Raw genomic sequence first — 24,668 nt, 5'->3', positions numbered from 1 at the left:
CTTCCTGCTTGCAGGGAAAGATGGGAGGCAAAACAGAGTGATGTGGCACAGTGAAAGCAAAGAGTTCTCTCCCGTCAGGCTAAACATCACAGGGTTTCAATGTCTTGCAGGGAAAGAGGCTCACCATTTGACTAGAGATCCTGCTGACTCAGCTCACAGCTGAAGATCTTCCTGGGAAGAAAAACCATACAAATAAATAAGACCTTTTTGTGTGCAGGGTTGTAAATAACAGGTAACGAAAGCAGAATCAGCAGCCAACAGGCCGGGGCTGTAAAACTGCACATGTTGGTGCTGCATTAGGACAAGAAAACAGTCCTTTACCTCCTTCATCTGGCACAGAGATAACATTAATTAGCCTTTCAAGTGGCCCTTTGATGCCTAGGAAAGCCAATGTCACTCAGTTCTGGAGTCTCTGCAGGCAGACTCAGAAAAGAACTGGCAGGAATTCAGCGCAGATGCTTTCCAAACTCTGTTATGCTGGGTGTAAATCCAGCCCAGCTCTGCTAACAGCAGAGTTGTGATTTACATCAGTGGAAATGAGAGCAAAAATCACTGGAATTAGCCCTCTGAGATAATTTGATCTGATCATTAGTGATGGGTAATTAGAAGCACTTGAGCCTGTAGCCACATACACACACAACCAACTGTCCCTGAGTTAAGCAGAAGTCTAACTGTAGCTCACCATTTTCACAGCATTATTATTTTCCAGCTCTACTTTGCTGGCCTCCTTTCAGGACACACATCCCCACCCCCCGAAATGCACACAGGATAGCACTTTTCCTTTGAGAATTGCAGGTCCTGGGAGTATTAAACCCCAAGACCTGTTCCAACCAGATCAGCAGCTCTGCTTTGCAAACTCAAGGAATTTGGAAAACTTGGAGTGAATCCAGGTTCAAGAGAACTTAACATAGATGTGACAAGGGCTCCCTGGTGCTACAGTTATAAATAACAATTAATAATAATTAATCACTTAATGACAAGGTTCCCTGATCAGTCATGATCACAATTTCATGGCTGATATCACCATGCTTTGAGACAGATATGGCAGGCTTGACCTTTCCTCCTCACCAGCTTTATGCTGTTATAATTCTGTTAAGCCAAATCCTCAGCTTGTATAAATCAGCACAGCTAGAGTGACTTCTGATTTATGCCAGTACAGGAAGGGAATCCCATCCTCTACATATTTTACCAGCCTAACAACCTAACACATAGCAAGGCAGAGAGTCAAATACAGAGTAGGACTCTTTTCCTTAAACTGCTGTCTTTCACCTGCAGAAAGGAAAATAAAAATCAGCTTTCAGGCTTCTCGGTATGACTGCTTCAGGGTCAGGAAGGGGAAACTTAAGTCTGTCTCCATTTCCATGCAGTTGGTGTTCTCCTCCTTCAACATACCACATGACTGCTGAATGAGTACTACACTGCCTAATTACATTTGATCACCTCTGAAACATCAGATTTCAGCCAGTGGAAGAGGGACTTTTCATCTATAGCCACAGCCCAAATGCTACCCAACTTCCTAGGGGAAAGAGAGATAGGAGAGAAACACTCCCTCCACCCCCAGAAGATCTTTTAATACTCCTTTCTTCCTGTGGCTCTTTCCACTTTTCCAGGGGCTGCAGAAGACTGCCTCCCTGATTGAAGTGAACTCCCTCTAAAGGCTTTCTCTCTTTAACAGACTCGAGGTTGTTCTGGCCGAGTGCTCTGCTGTGTGGGCACCCTCCCCGCTTCTGATGTTCTTATTATTCTCATTGTCATCAGCCTGAATCATTTTGTGCCCCTTTTGTTATGCTCCCTAGAACGGCCTGTGATAAAGACACTTCCAGCATTGTTACTACTTTTGCAAAGTTCTTTTTATTTCTTCTCCAGCCAAACAATAATCTAAGGGGCCATATTTGAGGTAGCATATTAGAAAGTGCCTGCTTTATTATCAGCACAATATGGGCCTGTAATCTGATAATGATAAAAATCTGCCCCTTTGCTTTGGCTCTTATCATTTAATTGGAGCGAAGGAGCACATTCGTTTGTTAATAATTTTATAATTGGTGCTATCTGCTGAGACCCATCAAAGGAACTGTGTGCAGCAACTGCTTTCAGTACAAACCATCTTCCTGATAAGATGAGCTTTATGGCATTTAAACGCTCCTGTTATTGTTTGCAGTGCAAAGGGTGCTTTCAGGGCGCACAGCCCACCTATAACACCTGCAGCTCGGCACTAACCCCCACCTTTGCATGCTCCCCCAGCTCCCAGCCTACACTTGGACCTGTCTGCTGTTACCAGGGGAGCTGGTGGCTTTTGCAATCCCTTCTGTTCTGGTTTAACTAGACATCCCAATATTTTGACAACGCAAGGATTTGTCTCTTCACACTTGTGTCTCCATGTGGCTCCCAGCCCAACTCACCTGAGGCATCTCCTCTCTCACTCCGCCATCTGCTTGTGAGCAGAAAGAAAGCAGAGACAGCTGGATCCGCACAGGGTGTGAAGGGAAGCACACGCCAAAGGGTTTGTTTCCCCCAGCAATGAAAACACTAAGGATGTGTCTACACTGACAGTCAAGTAAAAGCCAAGTCTGTTCTTAAATCCAGACCCATACTGTTTACACTGGGGCTTAGCCCCATCGCTGGGCTCTGTGGAGGTGAGATGCAGCTGAGTTCATCACCTCTGCACCAAGGCAAATGCAGTGGATTAGCCCTGAGTTGCTACAGCCCAGTCCACCAAGTGCTGGCCTATGCTTGGCAGCTCTTCCCCACAGCATGGGCACTTTAGCACAGCAAAACAAACAGTCCACAGATTGGTCTTTTGCCTAAGGGTAAATAGCACGGTTTAGCTAGTTGTCATAAAGCTGAACTCTTCCTCTCTCTCCCCAAAAGCCCTTATCACTGCTGCAGCCAGTGCCTACTGGGATGAGTCCCTATACCCTGCCCATGTGTCATCTGGGACAGTGGTATCTGGACTAGCCAAAACCATGCCAGGAAGCGAGCTAGCAATGAAATACTGTGGGCAAGTGAAGACACTGGGCACCCTGCACCAGCCACAGCTGGACCACTCCCTAAGTCCCCAGGTCTCTGGAGCCACCTCAGCTGCAGTCGGATGCTCCCCTATTAGCACACTCCAGCAGCATGACACACAGTGGCTAACCTGCTGCAAATATCCCTAATGCAAACAAGTTCTAATAAGCTGTTGCTCTCATAGTGCTGTTTGCATTAAGGCACAGACAGCAGGCATTTCCACAATTACATGTTTGTTTAAATACCAGCTAACATAACAGTAACCAAAGCCTAACGAGAGGTGCTCCTGTCTCGAGCTGCCCTTGACAAAGCAGGGGCCACCTTGCCTCCCTCCTCTGTGTCTTACACACAGCAAACCTCTATGCACCATCTTCTGCCCTGAGGGACTCAACAGGAATGGCCAGTAAAGCAAAAACTGAGAAAAGAACAAGCATAACAAAACAGAAAGCTGAGGTTGATGCATTCACTTGACTCCAGATATAAGTGTTGAAGAAAAACAGCCAAACTCATCAAATAAATGAGAGGTATAAACCCTGCAACAGCCACACAACCGTAGTACCCAAATAGCAGCACAGGGCACAGTTCTGCAGCAAAGCTTGCTCTGCTTACAGGTAGGAAACGAGAGAGTGAGAGATGTTTTGGAGCATCATACTGCTGTTTAAGTCATTCTCACCTCATTTGAAGTCTGGCTGCCAAGTCCTGCCCACCCCACCATTTCAGTGACATTTATAAACCCAGAAGTTGTCACTGTGACCAAATGACTAAGCAGCACTTCAAAAAAACCTACCATCATCCTCCCACGCTATGACTTCTCTTTACCAAGCAAAAGAACTGAGGCAAGCAAAAATCAGGGCTAATCCTTCAAAACGGATTACCAACACCAGGCACCTGGATTTCTGCGAGGTCCCTTCTTGAAACAACCCTGCCTTCACCACCCAAATGAGGAACAGCACAAGGCAGCTGCAGAGCTGAGGGCAGGATGCATCAATCTTTGACAATGTGCTCTTCTTCAGACCTGTCTTAGGGCAAGATCTGATGCTGTGCTGTGGAAGATACACTGGAATTTTCTGGTGCTTTCCAGGAATTCCTGGATCTAGAAGCTCAAGGATTTCCCAGCTGGGAATTTTCCCAGTACCTTCTCCGAATTTTCTAGTGTTTTATAGGAATTTCTTGATCAAGAAAGGTTCCATGCCCAGGATTTCCTGGAAAGCCCTAGAACCCCACGCCGCCACTGCCAACACCCTCCTAACACTCTGGTGTGTTTACCCATCACCCAGGAATTAAAATTTTAACAAAACTGATTAAATTTAAATTTGACCTTATCACATCTGGATGTGTCTATTAAGGCATCAAAGGGACAGCAAAAAAAATAATTCAATCTTTAATAACCCTTAACAACAGCTCTGTGTCTACCACCTGTGCTTGCATGAATGGCAAGGAGGAAAAAACCCACAAGCTTCATCTGGCAAACACCAAGTGGCTGCTGGCATCTGAAGGGGACATTAGGCTGCCTCATGCTGCCCTCAGTTGGGGCTGGCTTGGGACCTGCCACACAGTTCCAGGCCAGGTCTGCCCCAGGCACTGAGATGCCCCCAACCCTGCTGCTCCTTGGGAGCGCACATGAAACTGGGATAGCAGGGGGTGCAAGTCCTTCCCTAGAGTTCTCTGCCCTGTCCCCACCACCCCTAGGTGAAACAGGGAGGGAAACTGGTGCATCTGTGCTAGAAAACCCCAAGCAAGCCCTGTGCCAGAGAAACCACAGCCCAGGAACCATTCAGGCCCAAATGGCTGTTCATCTCCCTTCTCCACCTTTATACCCTGCAGCCCTGTCAGAGGACTCAGACTTTTTTTTTAATATCCCAGAATAAGCACCTGTTTGACATGAGCAATGATGATCATTTGATATAGCGAGGGTGAGACTAATTAAAACCTAGAGCTTTATGATTTCATTTGGCTCCTGCAAGACCTGGCTGTCTAAATTTATTTATGTGAGTTTTAAGTGGTTTATGCAAATTCTAGTGTTTGTGAAAGGCCCTGGATTCCCCAACATGGAGAAGAAAGTATTCTGTTTATTCACATGGCTGTCACAAGCAGCAGAGGGTCTGGCCCAGGCTCTGGAAGGATTCCCAAGGATTCAGCTGGGCTGTTTAAAGTGCTGTTGTTTTGACATAGATTTCCATCCACATCAATGCACTGGGGCTACACACAGACCAAATGAGGGCCCTGGAACTCAGGTGCGTTTAGCAAAAGCAGCTGAAAAACTTATTGTTCCCACCTGCAGGATCTGGAAGCTCTTTGCTGGCAGGACACACCACGATGCCCTGCATGGGACTTGCAGAGCTGTGCTTGCACCCAAGGGGTCCCACTGGCTTTACTGCATCAATCAAAACCCTGGTAGAAATTAAATCTAAGGCCCAGATTTTCAAGTTTCATCTGCCACCTCAGTGATGTGACCAAAATGGGAGATAAGACAACGATAAAGAAGTAGAGAGGCTGTGCACAAGGCAACAGCCTTTGGAGCAGAGAGGGTCTTTTCAACCTGTGTTGATAACACACTGAGCTCTTCAAGGGGCACAGACCAAACTGAGCTGGATTCCCTCACCTCCAAACCATTCTACTTGGCTTTAGTGTCTGAAGGGACAGCTCCAACTCTTGTCACTGGCTTCCCTAGTGCTGCAGAGAGCTTGGTCTTGTATTGGCAGCCTTCTCACTCCTCTGTGGCCCTGAATTCACCCACAGTGGCCTGTCATGCCTGTTGGCCAGAAAAAAGCACCTGCAGGGAACAGGCAGTCTCCTGCCAGGGACATCTCGCCTCTCTGAATGCAGCCCCAGTAGCCAGGAATTCCTTAACAATTCAACCGGGACTTGCAATGAATCAGTCATTCCGCATCTCCTGGAGTGGAGCCCAAATGTGCAGACACCCACTGCCTCCCAGTGCTGGGTTTGAAAGTTGGGCCCTGCCCACCAAGCCTCTCTATAAATGTCCAAGACAAATGGAGAAGTAGAAATAACCCACACGCTCCAAGCGCCACCTAATAAATTACTCCCAATTGTTTCCTTTATTTTAAAATAGACACAATATTTCCTTTCCTCCCTACTTTCCTGGACAGTTCAGAGGATTAATTAATATTGGATACACGTTTGGGTCTGACACACTTTATAAACAGTTAGTATTAATCAGATTCGAATTGATCAGCTCTGGCTTAGCGCAGCCCTTGTCAGCCACTCTCACAACTCAGTGCTGATTGCCGATGCTGTGATACATGACTGCACTGTGTCTGAGCCAAGAAACGTCCATTGGGACAGTCTCCCACTACCTCTTAGACCATTACAGTGTTTTCCTATCCCTCCACATCATGAGGTATGCACAAACCCACAAGAAGTGTACCCCTGAGATCATCCAACCTAGGCAGAAGAAAGGGAGGGCAGAGGATTTACATAAAATATCCCACAGGAGGCAGCAATGCACGTCTGCATCACCAGCCTTGTGTCCATGCCTGGTATTCAGCCCTGCCCTCCACGCCAAACTTTGTCCAACTTTGCCTTCTCAGTATTGTCTGCTTCCCATCTGTATCACCATCTGCAGCCTGCCCTTTCTTTTTCTTTTTCTGCACTATGCTTAAACCCTGGGATAAAGAGACAGGAATGCTGGATGGATCACAAATTTGGGGATTGCTGTCAAGCACTAGCCAGAGGAGACCCCTCTCAGAGAAGTTTGTCCTGTTGCTCACCTTCTGCTCTTTGCTGTTTGACACATGGTGTCAATCAGCTTTCAACTCAGATGTCAATAAAAGCTGCTTTTCTGACTGCAAGGTCTCTGCTAAGCATGGCTTTTGGGACTGGAGAAGCTGTTCACCAGGGTCTGCATGTCTTATGCTACATCACCTGAGGAGTAAACAACAGGCTCCTCTGAAAGAGACCTCTCCAACTGTTTTACATTTTGAGGATACACTGAAGAATCCCCTGTCTGGGATGCAGGAGTGTCATGATTTCACATGCCACACACATGAGCAGTGAACACTCCACATACGCCATCACATCAAGCAGTTTGCCACAGTGCTCTGAATCATGGCTCCCTCTGCAATCAGGATCAGTCCCCCTGAAGGGACAGGATCAGCCCCTCTGAAGGCAAATGAACTTGCCCTAAGGTCCATGTTTAGGGTGGAAGGGCACTCAATGACTGCTCTCCACCAACACTGGAGGGACCTTGATGGGATTCCTTGCAGAGGACTGATGCCATTTTGCCCTGTGTGCTGGCAGGGGTCAGGTAAAAAAAAGTCTTTGCTTAGCAATTCTGTTGTGCAGTTCATCTTGCACCAAGCTAGTAATAGGAAAAAGTAAACCCATGTAAGGTGACAGACAGGTGAGGTAGGAACTGGGACCTACTTACCCCACTTTTCCCTGCAATAAGACAGAATGAGCTGACTTTCCCCAGCTACAAATAGACCAAGGCATGTCCTATATCCTGCCTGCAGAGCCCAGTGATGCTGGCTCAGCATTAGCCTGGCCATCCTCCAAAATTGGATTTCCAATTAATAGCATCGACTCATCACAGAGAAGCAGCAGCTCAGGTCTTAGCTGAAGGTCAAGGAACTTAAGGCAGCACAGGACGGATTTACATTCCACCTAAGTTCCCAAGTCACCTGTGGCATACAAGGCAGAGGCTAGGCTCGATGCACAAGCCTCTTATCCAGCAAGGACAACAGGCGGCTTTTACATGAGCTCAAGATCCTAAACCCAGTAGCACTGCAGAGAATTGGAGAGGGAGAAAGAGAGAGCTTTTCCCCCACTACTGGCAGCCACTAGGCTAGAAGAGCGTTTTCAGCCTCAGCCAAAAGCACATGCCACCTGGATTGTGGGTGAAAAGAGCCTTAATAGCATTTACATAAACTTAAGGAGACTCAGGTCACAAACCTACCCTTCAGCGTGGAGGGAGAAAAAAAGACCACCCAGATGTCATCAAGCCATCCTCTGTATCGGATGAGGCCCTTGGAAACACAGGCATAGCACAAAACGCCACCTTAGAGCCACCACTTGCATTCTGAAGCATTTCCCATTCTTCTGCCTGGGCAAAGGTTCAAGATTTGAGGTTGGAGGGGAGAAGGGGAAAAGGGGAGAAGGTATTTTATTTATAACCGCACATTCATTTGATTAAGAGCTGTTTCTGAAAGATTTGCCTGAAACAATAGAAAGGGAAGGGGTGGGTCAGTGGGGGAGAGAAATCATACACTACAGTTTAATCCAAGAAGCACTGCAGAGGGTTGGGAAATGGCTGGCACTCTCTACCCAGCCCCTTCTGAAGCAGCTGAGCAGAGCCAATTTCCAACTCAGAGAGACAGCAGCTCCTGGAAGATGCTTTCCTTCTACATCCCTGGAGAAAGGAGTCTCTGTTCTGGACAGATGGGATCCTTTTAATACCAGTTTCATTTTGGGGATGGAGAAGGGTTAAATTCCCAATGAAAGGACCAAAAAATCCATCAGCTGAGACTCACTGGACCACCTCCTCCTCTCCCCGTAGGTGCTGCAGCTTGGCAGGCCACTATAATCACCTTATCAGTATTTTCCTACCATATAAATTCACACATAAAAAATCAATTAACTACCAGTGTTGTTGATTATAAATCAACTATTTACATAATTAATTACTATATCTTTAATAAATGGTATGCAGGAAAGGAAGCCGGCAAAATATAGCCATTCTTTTGGCATCATCAATTATTTGGAAGGGAAGGCAATTACACTAAATCTTTCTTCCACCTAGCTCTCTTGTCAAGGGAAATATCTCCCCCTCCTTCATCCGATTCAGAGCCTGGAACTGGGCCTCCAACATCACATTACTAAATTGCTTAAGCAGCATTTTAAATAACAAAAAGGGATATCATTTAATTTTTTTTTGAAACATGAAAATCAATAAGCTGTCCTTCAGCTTCCCTGAGTGATTGGCCAGGGCTGTGTCTCTCCAAGCTAATTCAATTTCCAGCCTTACTCAGAGCAACCAAGGCTTCAAAAAATAATCAGGCTGATCTTATGGGCCCATTTGGGACTTCATCGAGGAATTCGTTTCATAGAATTAGATATTCTGTACTTTTTGAAAGGAGATACATTCCTGTCATTATTTGGAGAGAGACCCTGATCAATAATCCTTACTGATATTTATGGGTTACAGTTCCTTGCATGTACATGTACAGTGACATGGAAACCAGCTACTGGATGGGGAGTCTGTTGACTTGGACTGCATGGGTGAGGATCACTGCATGGGTGAGGATCTCTCCAAGGGTGGATGCCCCGAAAGTGTCAACAGATGTTTTCTACCTGGAAAGCTCAATCCCCAGGTGCATGGGAGGGGAAGAGTTCGTAAGGCTAAGCACCTTTTATCGAGGGCAGAGTCCGGCCTAATAACCAGGCTGAGTAAAAGTCTGGCAAGCAAGGAAGGCTGGCCCCAGATGGGAGGAAAGAATGGCAGCTGGGGGGTAGCACTGCATCTTCCTCTGCTGAAGGCTCTGCCAGGTGATTTCCAGTAGCTGTGTAGATGAAGTCACCAACTGTTGCCCATCTGCAGTTTCAGCTACACAACTCTGCCAGCAGAAGGGACTACCTGAGCGCTCCCTGATGTCAGAAAGTACATCAGCAAAGGCACCGAGCTGTGAGCTGCAGCAGCAGAGGTACAGACAGACACCCTGACCAGCCTCCTTTGCCTCTGAGGGCAGTCCTGCCACAGCCGATAAGTCTCTTCCCTATAAAACTGGTCTAGGTCGTCTTTCCTCTACAGACAGCTCTCACAGTTTCCAAGCTGGTAATTACATCTCCCCCTATGTCTGTAAAGCACCTAGCACAGCTCTAAATGCTACTGTATTATCAAAGATTAATCCTCCCTCATGAAAAACCCAATGAAAAGGGAAAACACAAAAAAATCCCTCCACAGCCACTAGATTTTAAGAGCAGAACAGGAATTCAGAGCAAGTGTCCCTCCAGCCAAGCAGCCTATCTCCAAGAGTGGCCAGCAGAGGATGCTTAGGGAAAGAATAAGCAACAAGTATGGCATGAATTTATACCTTCCCAGCAGCAATCAGCAAAATGAAGGTTGAGCCAGCCCCTGCATCTGGAACATCCTTTCTAATAGTTACGCTCCAGGATTTTTTCTGATGCAGGACTAGCATCTGCATGCCCTTCCTTCTATTTCAGGACTGCATCTCCATACCCCAAGACTGATGCCAGGGGTCCAGATGTGACAGTAATGGGGGCTACACCAGTATCAGAGCAGGGAAGGCAGAAAGCAGGTCATTTCTTTACAACAGCTTATAAGATTCAGTGGGAAATGATCACTCATTAGAGGTTTCACAGGAAAATGAAACAGAAGTATAAATCTGCTCTGGAAACCTTGACGTCAGCTACAACATTAGGTCATACAGCACAGAGGGAGATCCCTATTCAATTCACTGAGATTATAGACTCATTCATCAGAATCCTACTAGTTTCATCTCATTAGTCATCTACCCCAGAGCATAAAAGATGCTGTTAGCCATTAACGGGTGACTAGCACTGTCCCATTTTACAGATAAACTGGGATAGAAAAGAAAGTTAAGGTGACCTCCCTAAGGGCAGATGCTGAGAACAGAAAAGCAGTGGCCCACTTCCTAGTTGCTTTATGCCCATGAGAGATTTCTCCCTCAATACACAAGTCTGTGTTTTGAAAAGAGTGTGTGTTTACACAGAGCCCAGTCATAACAGAGCAAATTTGAACATCCACTGAACCACCATGAACAACACTGTTTGAAACATTTTCTCCATCTTTCAAGATTATTGCAGCATCTGTTGATCACATTAAGTTGTAAGTGTGCTGTCTCCATGGAGACTGCAGAGTCTCCCTGGGTTTCCAGTTACTGTATGTGGTTTCAACTGAAAGCAGAGTCACCCAATGAGTCAATCTCTATTCTGTGTAATGAGAGGAAAGGATGTCACTGGGCTGATTGTTAGGTATGATGGATAATGAAGCCAGATTTATCATTACACTTTCTTAAAGAGACATAGTTATGGAAGTGACACCTCAAATGGGGATTTGTGTAAGGTTTGTTAAAAGACAGTCCTTAAAAGCAGTACGCATCCTTCTTCCTTGAAGGGATCTCCATTCATCCATAGGGAAACTCTCCCCATGAATTTGCACAATAGGCATGAAATAACCAGAAACTATCTTGTGAAACAATCAGCCACAGATAAAAGCTAGTCTTCAAAGGGAAGACGACCACAGCTAAAACTTCTTTTGCTTTTAATCAGCTTGGGGCCCCCTTGCAAGAAAGGTAAGGAAAATATTTTTTGTAATGAATCAGGAATGTACAGCCAGCATGCAAAGTGACAACAGTCATAAGGAAACTCAGTTAATTTGGCTTGCAGACTTAATTTGGTCAAATTATTGGAAGCCCTGGAATTCTGTCTTTTAACTGTGCATTTGATTTTAATTCTTGTAAAGGAAAAAACCCATCATAATATCTGAATTCAAATCCTGCAGGAGACGAATTAAACACCAAAGCAAGCAATGACAAGAAACAAACCACCTCTTACTGCAGATGCTTTATAAATGAAAAAAAAAACCCACAAAACACCAACTCTTCTTTTTCCTGTTCTCCCAAGCTAAGAAGGCAGCAGAAGCTGACCAGTCTTCACAGCCTTTACACAGAGAGACTTGATTCAAAGGGCCTTCCTGCAGGGACAGGGGAATATTGAACTGATGAAAAAGGAATATTGTGCGCAGAATCCTGGTTCCTCCTTGTAATCATATCTCCAGCCAGCTCATCATCATTTTTCCCTTTTCTCCATTCTGTACAGACTTTTCTCTGCACCCTCCACTTGCAGCCCCAGCATGAATTGGACAGTTCTCCTGTTGGAGTCACCTCTGCCCAAGCAGCAGCACAGTTGAGAAACCCATGCTCCAAGAGCACTCCCACTCCTTCCACATGACTGCTGCAGCACTGTCATGCTTGGTGGTGTGCCACAAAGTTGCAGAGGGCAGGAGCTGCTTGGGAGAAACAGTGAGGGGACCTGCTCACCTACAATACTGTCTTGGAAAAATTCAGCTCTGTTCTCTAATGCTTGCAGAAAAAGTGAGCAAGCTCTGGATCCTCATCTGAAGCCACACAACCCACTGTTCTCATTTCCATTCTCCATATGGCTGCAGCAAGCCACATGGCTTGATCCTCCCCTTTCCAGGGACTGGGCTACTCCTCAACTCTCCTGTTTGCAAGATTGGAAAACTGAGGCACAGAGGTGCTGGACAGCCTTGACTGGTGCAAACGTATGTGACAGTACTGTGCATCTTTTATTCTCATTTACAACAGAACACAGCAGGTGTGTGATTCATCAGGCTGAGACACCCTGCCCTTGAACTGGTGTGAATGACAGATGAGGACTGATCTAGAACCATGCTCTCAGCCATACCAGTATTCCATGCCTTCCCCCTTATTTACACCCATCTCTTTCCAAAACTGTATCATAACAAAACACTCAACAGTATTGCTTGCCTGAGGACAAGGGGCCATTTAAGGGGCACTGAGCTTTGCTGTGGTTACAGGCTCCACACAGGCAGACCAAACCCGAGATGACTGAGTGTGGCATCCCAAAAGGAGGGGAGGGAACACAAACAAACTGCTCTGCTCTAAATGAAAGAGCTGCTGGATTTAATGTGACAGGGCCTGGGATGCTTCATTTGACACAGACTGGCAGCAGTCTGGTGATTGGCAAGCGCTCAGAATAATGGCTCTCTGGACTGTCATAACATTGCAAGATCATCTGCAGAGCAGCCCAGCCAGCCTCAAGCAAAGCATGGGTTCTGCTGGGTTGTGGTTAAAAATGAAATCAGCTCAGTGGCTCAGGACTCTCCATTGTCAGAACCTGGAAGGAGGCAACCCACATGGTCTAGGTCACACATACCTGGCTGAGCCCTTGATTGCTGTCTGGGTATTCGTATCTCTGGCAAGGGCAGCTCCTGGTCCATTCAGAACTGCAGACTTGTTGCTTCATGTGTTTATCCATGAAAAGAAAACCTTGGAAGAGGCAAGAAGGAAAAAAGTTTAACTGAATTGCCCTCAGAGGTATGTTGCAGAGATCTGACTCCTTTTGCTGTTTCAGCTTGCAGCCATGCATGTATTTGCAGCCCTGGACAGCAGCGTTCTCACTCCAGGACCAGGTACCACCAGCTGAGCTAATATCCAGCCTGGTGCTCAGCTGCACAGGAGGGTCCTGGAGAAAGGTGGAGGCTACAACACTGCACACAGAGCCAGATCAAGGCTTCTTAGTGCTGTAGGAAGGAATTGACCTTATTTTTCAGACAGGAGCAAAAGAAAGGAGCCAAGGGAATTCTCAGACATAAGCTCTCTTGGACACTACCACCAGTGGCAAAAGCCTCAAACCTACCAGGAGCTGTGCTTTTCCTTTCCACAAAAGAGGACAGCAGGAGCATGGTGAAGACAAATTTTCCCTCAAATCCCATTACAGCATCCCTATTCAAACCTGGCAACACCCCAATGATCTTATAAGACTTGGAGGCAGGCCAGCAATCTTCTCTGGGAATAACAAGACTTGCTGTCTTCTAAAACATTCTGCTATCAGGAGACTCCAAATAGCTCAACTTACTATAAGAAAAAAATGACACTCTTAAAGAGTATAGTGCTATACTGAAGCTGTTATACCTAGGCTGCTCTGCTTGAAACGGGGTGTGCAAACATGTTCAGATAGCAGTGTCCACTGCTGAAGCTAGGACTCTTCACTGCCTGTGTGCAAAATACCATGCCTTCTCCCCCCTTAATTACACTGCATTTGCTAAGCCTAGCTAAGGGTGGGGAGGGTGATGGTGTTGCTCTGAGCCTGGTTACAGCCTCCTGCTACAGACCCTAAGCTGCAGCTTCACTGGGGCGTTACCTTCCCCCTTAGTCTTGGCTGTGATAGCAGAGCAGCTGTTTGGGTGGGAAAGCAACTGGTGTCTGAGCAGTGGTGTGGTTCAGTTGTTGCCCAAGCTGTATTTATGGTTTCTAAGCTGGCAGTGCCTGCCTGAACAGGCTGGTTTAGAAAGCTGTGTCTGGTTCCAGAACCACATTCAGTTTGCAGTGGTGGAAGAGGGTATTTCAAAACAAGCCAGGCACTGGCTTCCTTCTAGGTTAATCCATGTGGCTCCCGCCTTGTGTGTTTTGGAACATTAACAATCCCCACAGCAGCAATGCAGTGCAGCAGCTGCAAATCTTTCCTGCTAACCACTCTCTTAACAAGAAAGAAGATAATCAGGCCATTTGCATTTTGGTAACCTATGGCTACACCAGCCCTGCACCTTGCTGAAATTAAAAGAAAAAAAAATGCCCTGAGGGTAAACACAACCAGAAGATTACAGGATAGGCGATTTCTTTGTGAGATGCCATCATTTCCTCTGACCAAAGTCTTCCAAGTCAATGGGTGTTCAGGGTACTAGGAAAAACACTGGCTCCCCTTAAATAATTTTTTGTTAAAGGGCAGCTGGTGAAACCTACAATCCCAGTTGCTAAAAACAGCATCATCTGTTATGTCCCATACCATCGCAAAATGTTCCATTTTATCTGAGCTAAAACCAGCTTTTCTCTGCTGGAAACATGCAAATATCATTCCTTCATAAAGAAGCCACCAGATGGGAACTTAATAACTGTAGACTAATTCACATTGCCTGGAGTTGCAAAAAACACCAAACTTTGAAAATTCTTGTTTATACCCTGCTTATTCAATAGTTTAAATATGTTTCCATGCACAGGCATCTGGCCCACAGCCAAGCTGTGCTAATACTAAGGCTACTTCTCCATGCAGGGGACAAAGCTGAAATGACTGGTGCTGTTTTTGGCTCTCCTTGGCTTTTCCTGCAGAAGGGAGATTTACATGGCATAATTGCTCTGAAGGTGAACCGATGGGAGTACATCAGCTCTGCAAAACCTGCCCTTTTTCTCTCTGCTTGTTATTTTACTCTCTGTTCACTCTTTTAATATAAAGTCCATTCCCCCCACATCAAAATGTCTGTGAAGTGAAGCAGACTTTTTGCTCTTGCAAAAGTATGTGGGAGAGAAAATGGCTTTGCTGTAGGAGGGAAAGAAAAAGAGCACAGGAAGGAGATGGACAGCAGAACACAAAGAAAGACTGATATCCCTCTGTGCTCTTAAACTTAAGCAGGGGAATACAAACCCCAGAAACAGCAAAAGAAATAAATTCTTCATGTATCCATTTATAACCAGAACAAGTGTTTGCAGTGTGGGGAATAAAAGCAGGCACTGACAGGGCAGCTTTCACATGTTAACTCTAACCATCCTCCAGCACTCCTACAAAGCATTTTGGTGCAGGCTGGGCCTGGCTTTGTGTACAGGCAGCTTTCAACAGCTTCCTGCAAGGCCTGATTTCACTTCCTCCCTGATGCTCAGGCCATCAAAGCTTCATCTTTGCCCCACTGCACCCTTTGGGCAGGACAATCTTCTACACACACACATACACCATTCCATGTAGACCCCTACAGAGATGCATGACAGACTTTGGCTTTAGGAACATAGATCAGCACGCACAACCCAGTCAAGGAGGTTTCCTCCTGCCAGGGCACATTTACCTTCAGAGCATGCACTAATGTCCATACTACTGCTGGCACCTATACTATACTGGTAAGGCCACACTGGGATCTCAACATGCCACTACCATCTCCTGTTTAGGTGTCTAGTATCTCCTAGCTCTTGGAAGTCCTGATTTGTATCTTCAGGCACAAATTTAATCACTGCAATTTTTAGCAGTAACTTTTCCTAGGTGAAAGTGAGCAAAGATGTGGGACATTTGAGATGCACCTACAGGAGTAATATCTACATTTAGCTGAACCACCCATTCCTCTTAATCACTGCCTTCACAAGGTTCCATCACCGCCAGAGGAGTTAAACAGCTTCTTGTTCACACATTCATCTCTGCTCACCATATTGTTTGCACTGACAACTAGAAAACCCCCAGTCATCACCTGAGCAATTCAGCTCATTGCATCAGGGTGACCCCAGTATGCACACTAACAGCAGCAAGTCCACTGTCTGCATTTTGCATTATGTGCCTGTGATAGAGTTCCTGTAAAGGGCAGGATCAGTTTAACATGCACAGGAACCTCTTGGATTCAGTTAACACCCAGGTTACAGCCTCTGTTTTAAATATGAATTATAGCCTTTATCTAAATCATATGGGTGTATCTGTTACTGAGTATATTAATATGAAAGGTTGTTGAAGACTGCCTGCTAGTGAGGGCTGAAGTACAGAAAAGCCTTCTTCCAGGTCACATCCAGAATCAGCCCAGGTTCACAGTCATCAAGAGGTGAAATGAGACTGTGATCCCATCCCATTTCCTAATGGGAAGCTGGCCACACAGCAGAGCTGCCACCATTGCTACTTGCTGACTACACAGAAAGACCAGCTGGGCAGGGCAATGAGCAACCCTATTGCCCAGAAAAGCAAGGGCTCTGGGGGCAATGCAACACACCAACACTAGCATTAGCTGCCTGTAGTGCCATTAAACAGGGATACCAAACTTCTCAGGATCGCAGGGACAAAAGGTCAGTAGGCGAAATGGAGCCCTTGCTATAGCTGGAAGCATCTGCACAGGAGAAAATAAATTCTGCAATTGCAAATGCTGGGCTGAAAGCTGAGGGCTCAGAGTACACAGCTCCTCTTTCCTCCCACCAGTAACACTTCTGCTGCAGTAACTTTATTGTACTGTAATATTCCCACATGGGAACCCTCCAATCTCTACAGATATTTTACAGTCTTGAAAGATAAGCACAGAGGAAGGAACACGTAAAACCAGATTCTCAATCCATAACCAAAGCAGGAATGAAGAGAAATCCAGCTATTAAAAGGAGGCTCATCATCCCTCCAACACTGAACTGGAAGCTCAGGAGGCATGAGAGAAAACCACAACTTTTGGAAAATATGTGTCTCCACCACCCACTCACTTCAAACAGAAAACGAGAAGTTAAGACCCATTCACTTGAGATTAATGCAGAAAGATAGGCCTGAGACTCCACCTAGGCAGTAAATGATAATTAAAAGCTGCTAACTCTACCATCAGCTTTTTCCTCACTGGGTGTACAGAGAGGGAGAAGAGGGAAACAGGGACAGAGGGAGGCATTTCATACTTGCATCTAACCTGTTTTCCAGATGAGTTTTTCAACGATCAGATTCAATCTACTGTAAAAACTTCCCAGGGAGACAAACCCTCAGCACATGAACCAAAAATGTAATGATCTGGGAAATACATTCCTCTTTAGGGGGAAGAAAACTGGTTTCACATTTGTGCTCCCACTTTTATTGATCACAACTATGAAGATTTCTTTGCTACAGAGGAAAGAGACACAGTGACAGAGCCATGACGCTGAGCCAGCTAAAGGCACAAGGATCGGATCCTTGTCAAATACACTGCCCCTTGGAGAGGCTGCCAAACTGCATCAGAACCAATGTCTGTCTGCTCATTCTCCTCCTCACATTAAGTACTATACTGGACTCTGCCAGTAGAGACTGGGTTAAACATGTGGTTTAATAAACCCACAGTAAAATTTATCATTAGCTAATGTATTTTTACATATTTTTGCCATCTGTAGCAGTGTCCACCCCTTTGGTGACTCTTGTTAAGTGCCTGGCCTCAATGGCTTCCTGTGGCAATGAGTTTCACACTAATTATGTAGTACGTTAAGAAGCACTTTTTTTATCAGTTAATGCAGCTCTGGCTACATCTGTATTTCCAACTTCTGCTAAAAGGTCTCTGGTCCCTAATCGATGCTGCTGTGCCACCGAGAATCCCCTTGTGACCATGCCAACCACTGGAAGTCTCTGCTTCCATTAGCAGAGCTTTTCAATTGGGTTACCAGAGCTCAGCTATCAGCACAGAGGGGAACGTTGCCACTGTAGATCCAGTCACATTTAGAGGTCCATGTCTGTGCAAAGCCCCAGGGAACAAGACCTTCCACTGGCTAACTGCTGCAGCTGCAGTGACTAGACTTGCAAGTCAGAGGTCCTGATTTCACAGGAGGTCTGAAAACAATGGCTGTTCGTCCTCCATGCCCTAGACCGCAGGTCCCTACTATGCTAAAATAGCATGAAATGCTACCAGCTCAAACCAGGAGGATTTTATATGCATATGAGCAGCCATGCAGTTTGAAGAGTAACAGAGAAGGAGGCCTGACAGTCCAGCCAGTCCCTTGGATAACCCCAGTTACCCAGAAGCAAACCACATGACCATGTTTGTCATCATATTTAAACATCGCTCAAAAATGATTCCTTCAGAACTTTACAACTAGCTTGTAGCAAGCACCTTTATAATCATGGATAGAACATGATTTAGCATTTAGAAGTTATCAGACTAGCCATGATTACCAGCAAAACAGGCAGCTAAGGAGAACCGGCACACTCGTTGCATCAAATGCTTTCTACAGAACAGTGTGGGTCAACAGTGAGAAACCTTTGGTTTCCACCCTCAACATTTGAAAAGGCCCAGGGCACAGGCAGGCAGGGAGGTGAGGGGGTTTCTACAGTATTCCCAGGAAAACCTTAATCGGATTCTGTGCTGGCTGACACAGTCCCTTTGCTCTTTCACTACCTGGTCCCAAAGGCTTGTGTTCACATTAGCCTGATCTCACACAGCATTCTACATCAGAGCTGAGGACTGCAGACTGCAGCCCAGCACAGGGCTACATAGACACAACCAGGATTTAAAGAGATCCTGTGTCATCCTGAGAGGGCAGCACGCTGAGAACTGGGGCTTCAGAGCTGAATCCCACTTAGCCTTCGTCCTCTCCCCAGGACAGAGCTGACCCACTTCATAGATGATGCTCTCTTCCTTCAGCATCCAAATGCCGCTGCATCATTTAGCAGTACTCATGGGCTAATTTTCTCCCTCAGGGACGGTAGATTAGATACCACAATTTCTCTCTCCCTTTGAGTTTTCAAAAGGTCTTTCAAGTGTAATAAACTCAGGTATTTATATATCAATCTGCGTTTCCTGAAGCACATATTATAGAGCCCTGGGTCATAGCAACATCGTTACAGTGAGTTTTAAAGGGAGCAATGGGAATAGATAGATAAATAATTCTCTCTGTGGTGCCCTTTCTATTTGTATGCTGAAGCTTAGAGCAGCTCCTCATCTTCGACACACCTTCAAAAATACAGTGTTCCACACTGGAGCTGAAAACATCAAGGTAAGCAGCAACTGATGCTCCAGAGCTAAACAAACAGCCTTTTCCCTTTTAAATTAAAGGCACTTACGCATTACCTTCACTCCTAACTTCTGCTGCTTCCTCCCACTCCTTAATCCCTTGAAGCTGGTGCAAACCTGCAGTCACTGCTTTTCAGAGCATTTGTGCTGCATCTTTACACTGCCAGGGACATTACAATGTGGGGAAAAGGAAAAAAAAAAAAAGAGGTCATGGCTTGGCTGCCCTGGGGAGCAGCATCAGCCCCTCTCCATATTCTGCAGGATGCTGTGGCAGCTCAGCCTCAAGCAATCTATTCAGTCACAGATCCTAAGGCAGGTTCTTCTGCTTAAGCACTTGCTTAATGTTTTGTTGGACTGAAGGCTTAAACTGGGCCAAAAAAGGCCTCCAAACACCTGCAGAACTCCTTGGTACAACACGGCTCTGATATGAGCTTACCCAGTTCCTAAAAAGCATAGTACACATTTCTGACTGAAGAATAAGCTGAATCACATAAAAAGACTGCAGAAGGGTCATACGATCTCTTGCTTACTCGCTGGCTGACACAAGCAGGTCAGATCACTCACTCCAATAACAGCATTTTATTGTTGTATTCACAGGCCAAACTAAAAAATCAGGTTCCTCTGGCACTAGGTGATATACAGAAAAGCTGCCAAAGGTTTATGATAGCTAGAAGATACGAAGAGTCATACAAATGTCTGGAGTCACCCAGCACACGCCACTGACTAGGTGGCCTGACACCTAGTCCAGAGCTCTGGCCATGCTTTCCCATGTGTACCACAGACCAGCTGTGGACTGACCAGCTTTCCCCCCTAAATTCCTGCTCACCATAGGTTTCATTATGGTTTATAAAGGCATTTTAATGCATTGACTTGCCTATGAGGAGAAAAGTGCCCAGCATTTGTTTAAGTGTCTTTATTAGACCTGAAACAAATACTGCATCATTTAACTTTGAGGCTTTTGTTGCTGGTATCAGTCTTGTTCTGCAAATCACAGACTCAAGACTGCATCTAACCCCTAATAAGCAAGCAAACTGCTATTCGTCCACCTCCCTGCTTTCCCCCAGCTGCTGTTATCTCTGTGTGAGACTGGGAATTGGAGGAAAGAATGACCCTGTGATTGTCTAAATCAGCCCAGCTCTAATTTACTGGAATATGGTTTGAGCAGCTAATGTAACACCTACTGTGAGCAAGATGGAGCTATCTCCAGGACTTCTGTAGGCTAGGAATATTCACTTAAATGGCATTGTCTGGCTGCACTCACTGGAGGGCCTGCCATACCACAGAGAGCAGTTAACCCTTGGAGTGTGAAATTAGGTCAAAAGAACCAAGCTTTCAACTGCAATTGGAAAAGTTAACTTTCCACAGAAAATTGGGTGTCCTGTTTGCCTCTGTCACTTTCTCAACTCCTTGTGTAGCAAATAGCTGGAGCAATTACAGCACTCAGGTAAACAGACACTAGCAAGGCATCCTCAGGATGCCCTCAGTCTGGCAGGAGCTTTTCCCAGCTTCCCCAGCTCTCACCAAAATGGCTACATGTCATGTTTCCCACAGCTGATCAAGCAGCTGGTCTCTCCCTAGATAGAAAGGATGGAATTTTTCTTAAATACTGGACTGAGTCACACAGAAGTCAGTGTGTTCCCTGGCCCTGGCACAGTAGTTTAGCTTCCCAGAAAATTACCTTTGCCTCTGTCCTTCAGCTAGCTCCTCATGGAGGTGAGAGGAATAATTCTGCCTTTGCCTATTGTCTGTAAGCATTCTGAGGCAGACACTGGTTCTTGGCCTGAGCACATAAAGCACCCATGACTGCAGTACTTAAAGGAGCAGGAAAATGCTCATCATATAACCAGCTTCAGTTTCAACAGTAAGGTATCAAGCTGTTAAGTCAACACTCACAAAGTATTCTGTGAGTATGAGACCAAAATCCTATTTTACCAGGTTTTGGCAGAAAATGTATTTGATTTAAACTTTTCACACAGAAGGATACGTTTTCAAGAAGCAAGCTTTCCAATCAGATGCTATGGCTTTTACATAAAAGTACATCTGTATCAAACTAATTATCCCCCTTTTACAGATGGGGAGACTGAGGCACAGAAAATTGAAGTGGTGGCTCCATCTGGACCCTGAGCACCCAAACCACAAGCATCAGTCAACCAAGTAACCTCCCTGAGACAGAGGGCCAACAGTTCAGCAGCTAATAAGGGGGTTATCCCAGCACCTTGGAGCAGCCTGTCTCCCAGGGGCTCCCGACAGGTTCCCTTCAGCAGCAGTTTTATCAAAAGATGACTGTCATCTTCCCATGCAGCACATTTCCACTGAGGCTGGCTTCAACTGCAGGTAACATCCAAGTTCCTTTTCACTGACAAAAGGACAAATGGCAACACAAGGAATGTAACACTTTCAGCCTGAACTTTCATCATTGTGGAATCACTGGAGTTTAATTGCTCACAGAGCCAGAGTTCCAGATTAAGCTGCATGTAATCCCTTTACCTTGCAATTCACAGGGTTGTGTACAGGTAGCATGTAACCTTCTGGTTTAAAACCTGCCTTCTAGCAAGCACAAGCACAACTCCCATTAGCTTCTGCAGTTCAGAAGCCGATAAACTCACCCAACCTGAAAAGCTAAATCAGTAGAGAGCACCCTTGTGCTGCTCCACTTCCCATGCTGGGAGATACCTCTTGTCCATTTATAACTCACATAGCCTTTTCGTAGAGAAGGCCACTTCCAGGAGCCGACTCACTCACCTCCCACAGAGGAGCCTGCAAGCACACAGAGCTCAGCTACAGTCACAGTGGCAAGGGAAGACATCCCCATGTCATCGTGCAGCCAGGCAGCACAGACTGGGCATAGGCTGAGGGAAAGCTGCCTGGATACAGATAATGTCCTGGTTATTAATATCCTGCTTACAGCTCCTTCATCATTCCACATATCTACTTTCCCAGAGCAATGATACACCAGCTCAATGGACCACTTAAATTAGTGGAGGATCCCCTGGCCAACCTCAGATGAAGGCTTCTCTGCACTCCTGTGGTACAGCTGCAAACCATTCACCTGGTCGGGGACAAGGCATCCTGCTTCATTCTGGGGATGCCTTTCCCATAAAAAGATGATCCTTTCATAATGTCAGACTAGAGGGAGACTGCAACAGTTTTGAAAGCCACTTTCAAAGGAACAGCATTAATGAGTGTAGCACCATCTCCGGGGGGAAAAAGAAAAAAAAAGAAAAAGCAAGAAAGACTGAAGTACAGGAGACAGATGCGAGGACAACTTAAAAAGAGACTAAGCAACTTCAGAGGAAAAGTCCATGTCTGGCAGAGGTGCCTGGGTGTCTGGATCACAGAGCCAGTCTATGCCACTCACTGCCCCCAGATGTCCTGTTGCTTACATCAACCACATAGCAAACATGACAGCACAGTATCAGCAGCTGAAGCCCCTCCTACTTCTGCAAAGCCAGCATGCCACCCCAAGGGACTACCAAAACCAACTAATGGGCTCAGCTGTTGCAAGACCGAGCCAGGGAGGCTTTTCAGGTGTTCTCCCACTCCCATGGGTACCATCTCTCCCCTTTCTTGGGCCACCCTGAAGCAGGCAATCACCTTCACAGCCCATCAGCTGGTGTCCTCCCCAAGCACCTGTAGCACACTAAGCTCAAGAAGGATAATAGCTGTGAGGGGTTAAAACATGCCCTCACCTTGTCTTGCTCTAACTACAGCTAAAACCAAATTTTCAGTTACCATGTTACTTTAAAAAACACAAAAGCCATGCAACCCCCCCACCCCAACAGGCTTTATCCTAATTCTCCCAGGAAATAATGACTTTCTGTTATTAAATAATGTAAAATGATTGAGGTGAGTCATAAAGCATTTGTATTAACACTAATGGATCCATGATTAATTTTTTCTTTATTTTATTATTATAAAACTTGTCTGTATCTCCCCCCCTTCCTCTGTCCTCCCCATCACATTGTGTTCTCACGGGAGGTAATCAAGACTTCACTTGAATTTCTCATTACTTGAAAGGCTCTGCATCACAATATAATGGCACAGTTTCATAATTACGATTAAAAAAACAGAGCAAGAGAAAACCACAGTTTTCAGATGCTTTTGTTTTTCAGTCACCCAGAAATTAAACAATTGCTTTAAAACATATTTGAAGGAGAGGGCCATTTTTACCTACTGTTATGCAAAAACCATTGTGACTGAGCTTCATTTTGGAAAGTCTATTCTCCCTCTTTACTTTCTTAGACCACCTCCTCCCTCCTACTTTTTCATTTTCTGTTGTTCCTTTTGATAAAGTACTCTGCAACATTAACTTCCATTAAGATTCAAAACTAGACTAGTAACTTCCATTTTACCACTCATTTCCCCAAAGGTCAATTACCCACTTTGTGCCTCAGTTTCCCATTTGCAGCAGAAGACACTACAGCAGCTAAAGCTATTGTGCTGGTTTTACCCAGAAATCTACAGTCTTACACAGCATACTTTAGACCCTGCCTTTAGAAGCAGGACACAGGTGGCAGAGATGAACAGAATTAGCACTGTTCTCTGCTTATAAGCTTTGAGAACCCATAGGATATAAGGCTGCATTAGATACAACGAATAATAACAATTATTCTTATTATTCTACCTAGCACTGGCCTAATCAGCTAGAGATATGTCAAAGTAGCAAGACAATATGGTTTATGTGGGACTCTTAAAAAAATTCTGACTCAAAATAAAAAGTCTTTGTTGGGCAAAACACCCGCATCTTCTGCAGTGCTACACTCTTTGTCCCCAAGCACACTCCCTGCACAGCACAAGCCAGTCATCCCGGTACCTGGGGTCCCTTCTCATACTCCCTTGTGTGACTAGAGGCACCTTGCAGTAATCACACAGTGCCTCAGTTTACCCACTGCTTCCTCTACAAAGCCCTTCGGTGCCCTGAGGATGAAGCTGCACAGCAAGGCTCTCAGCAGCACATACAATGCTCAAAATGCTCAGGAAGAGCTGGAAGGAAACTACCTGCAAAGCAGCCTGCTGCTCCATCACAGCACAGCCTGCACTAGCCACAGAAAGGCAGGGATCACCGAGGCTCCCTCTCCTCAGTTTCATCCTCATAACAATGCCAAGCAGCTTCCCCGTGGCCACAGAGAGCGGCTGGCTCTGCAGGAGGGAAACTCCCCACCAGCCCTGGCCCTGCTCAGGGAATGAAGCCCTCACATAAAGGCCCTGAGGCCTAGACAAGCCCCCAACAGCCTCACCTCTGCAACTTGACAGACAAGCACATGAGCTGAGGCAAGGAAAAGGAGGCTGAAAGAGCCTTTACACGCTTTCAGTTGACAAACCCAGGTAACTCAGACTAAACCTTTACATCTTACCTGCCAAAACCGATATAACAGCTGCCAGCAAAACGCACCGGCACCACTGTGAGGGACTGCCTGCCCAGCCAGCGTTTATAGCCTCG

General features: G+C 45.8%; 1 long non-coding RNA gene across 1 annotated transcript; it reads right to left on the bottom strand.

Annotated features, from left to right (window-relative positions):
- On the bottom strand, positions 1-24,668 carry LOC119147432. The gene is made up of 3 exons (XR_005104029.1): positions 24,583-24,668; positions 12,928-13,040; positions 1-171 (listed from the first exon to the last, which is right to left on the bottom strand). It is a non-coding gene; the product is annotated as an uncharacterized LOC119147432 (long non-coding RNA).

This window comes from Falco rusticolus, chromosome 4 (assembly GCF_015220075.1).
Source record: "Falco rusticolus isolate bFalRus1 chromosome 4, bFalRus1.pri, whole genome shotgun sequence".
Lineage (NCBI taxonomy): Eukaryota > Metazoa > Chordata > Aves > Falconiformes > Falconidae > Falco > Falco rusticolus.
Note: the sequence above shows the minus strand (reverse complement) of the source record. Positions and strands in the feature narration are given on the sequence as shown.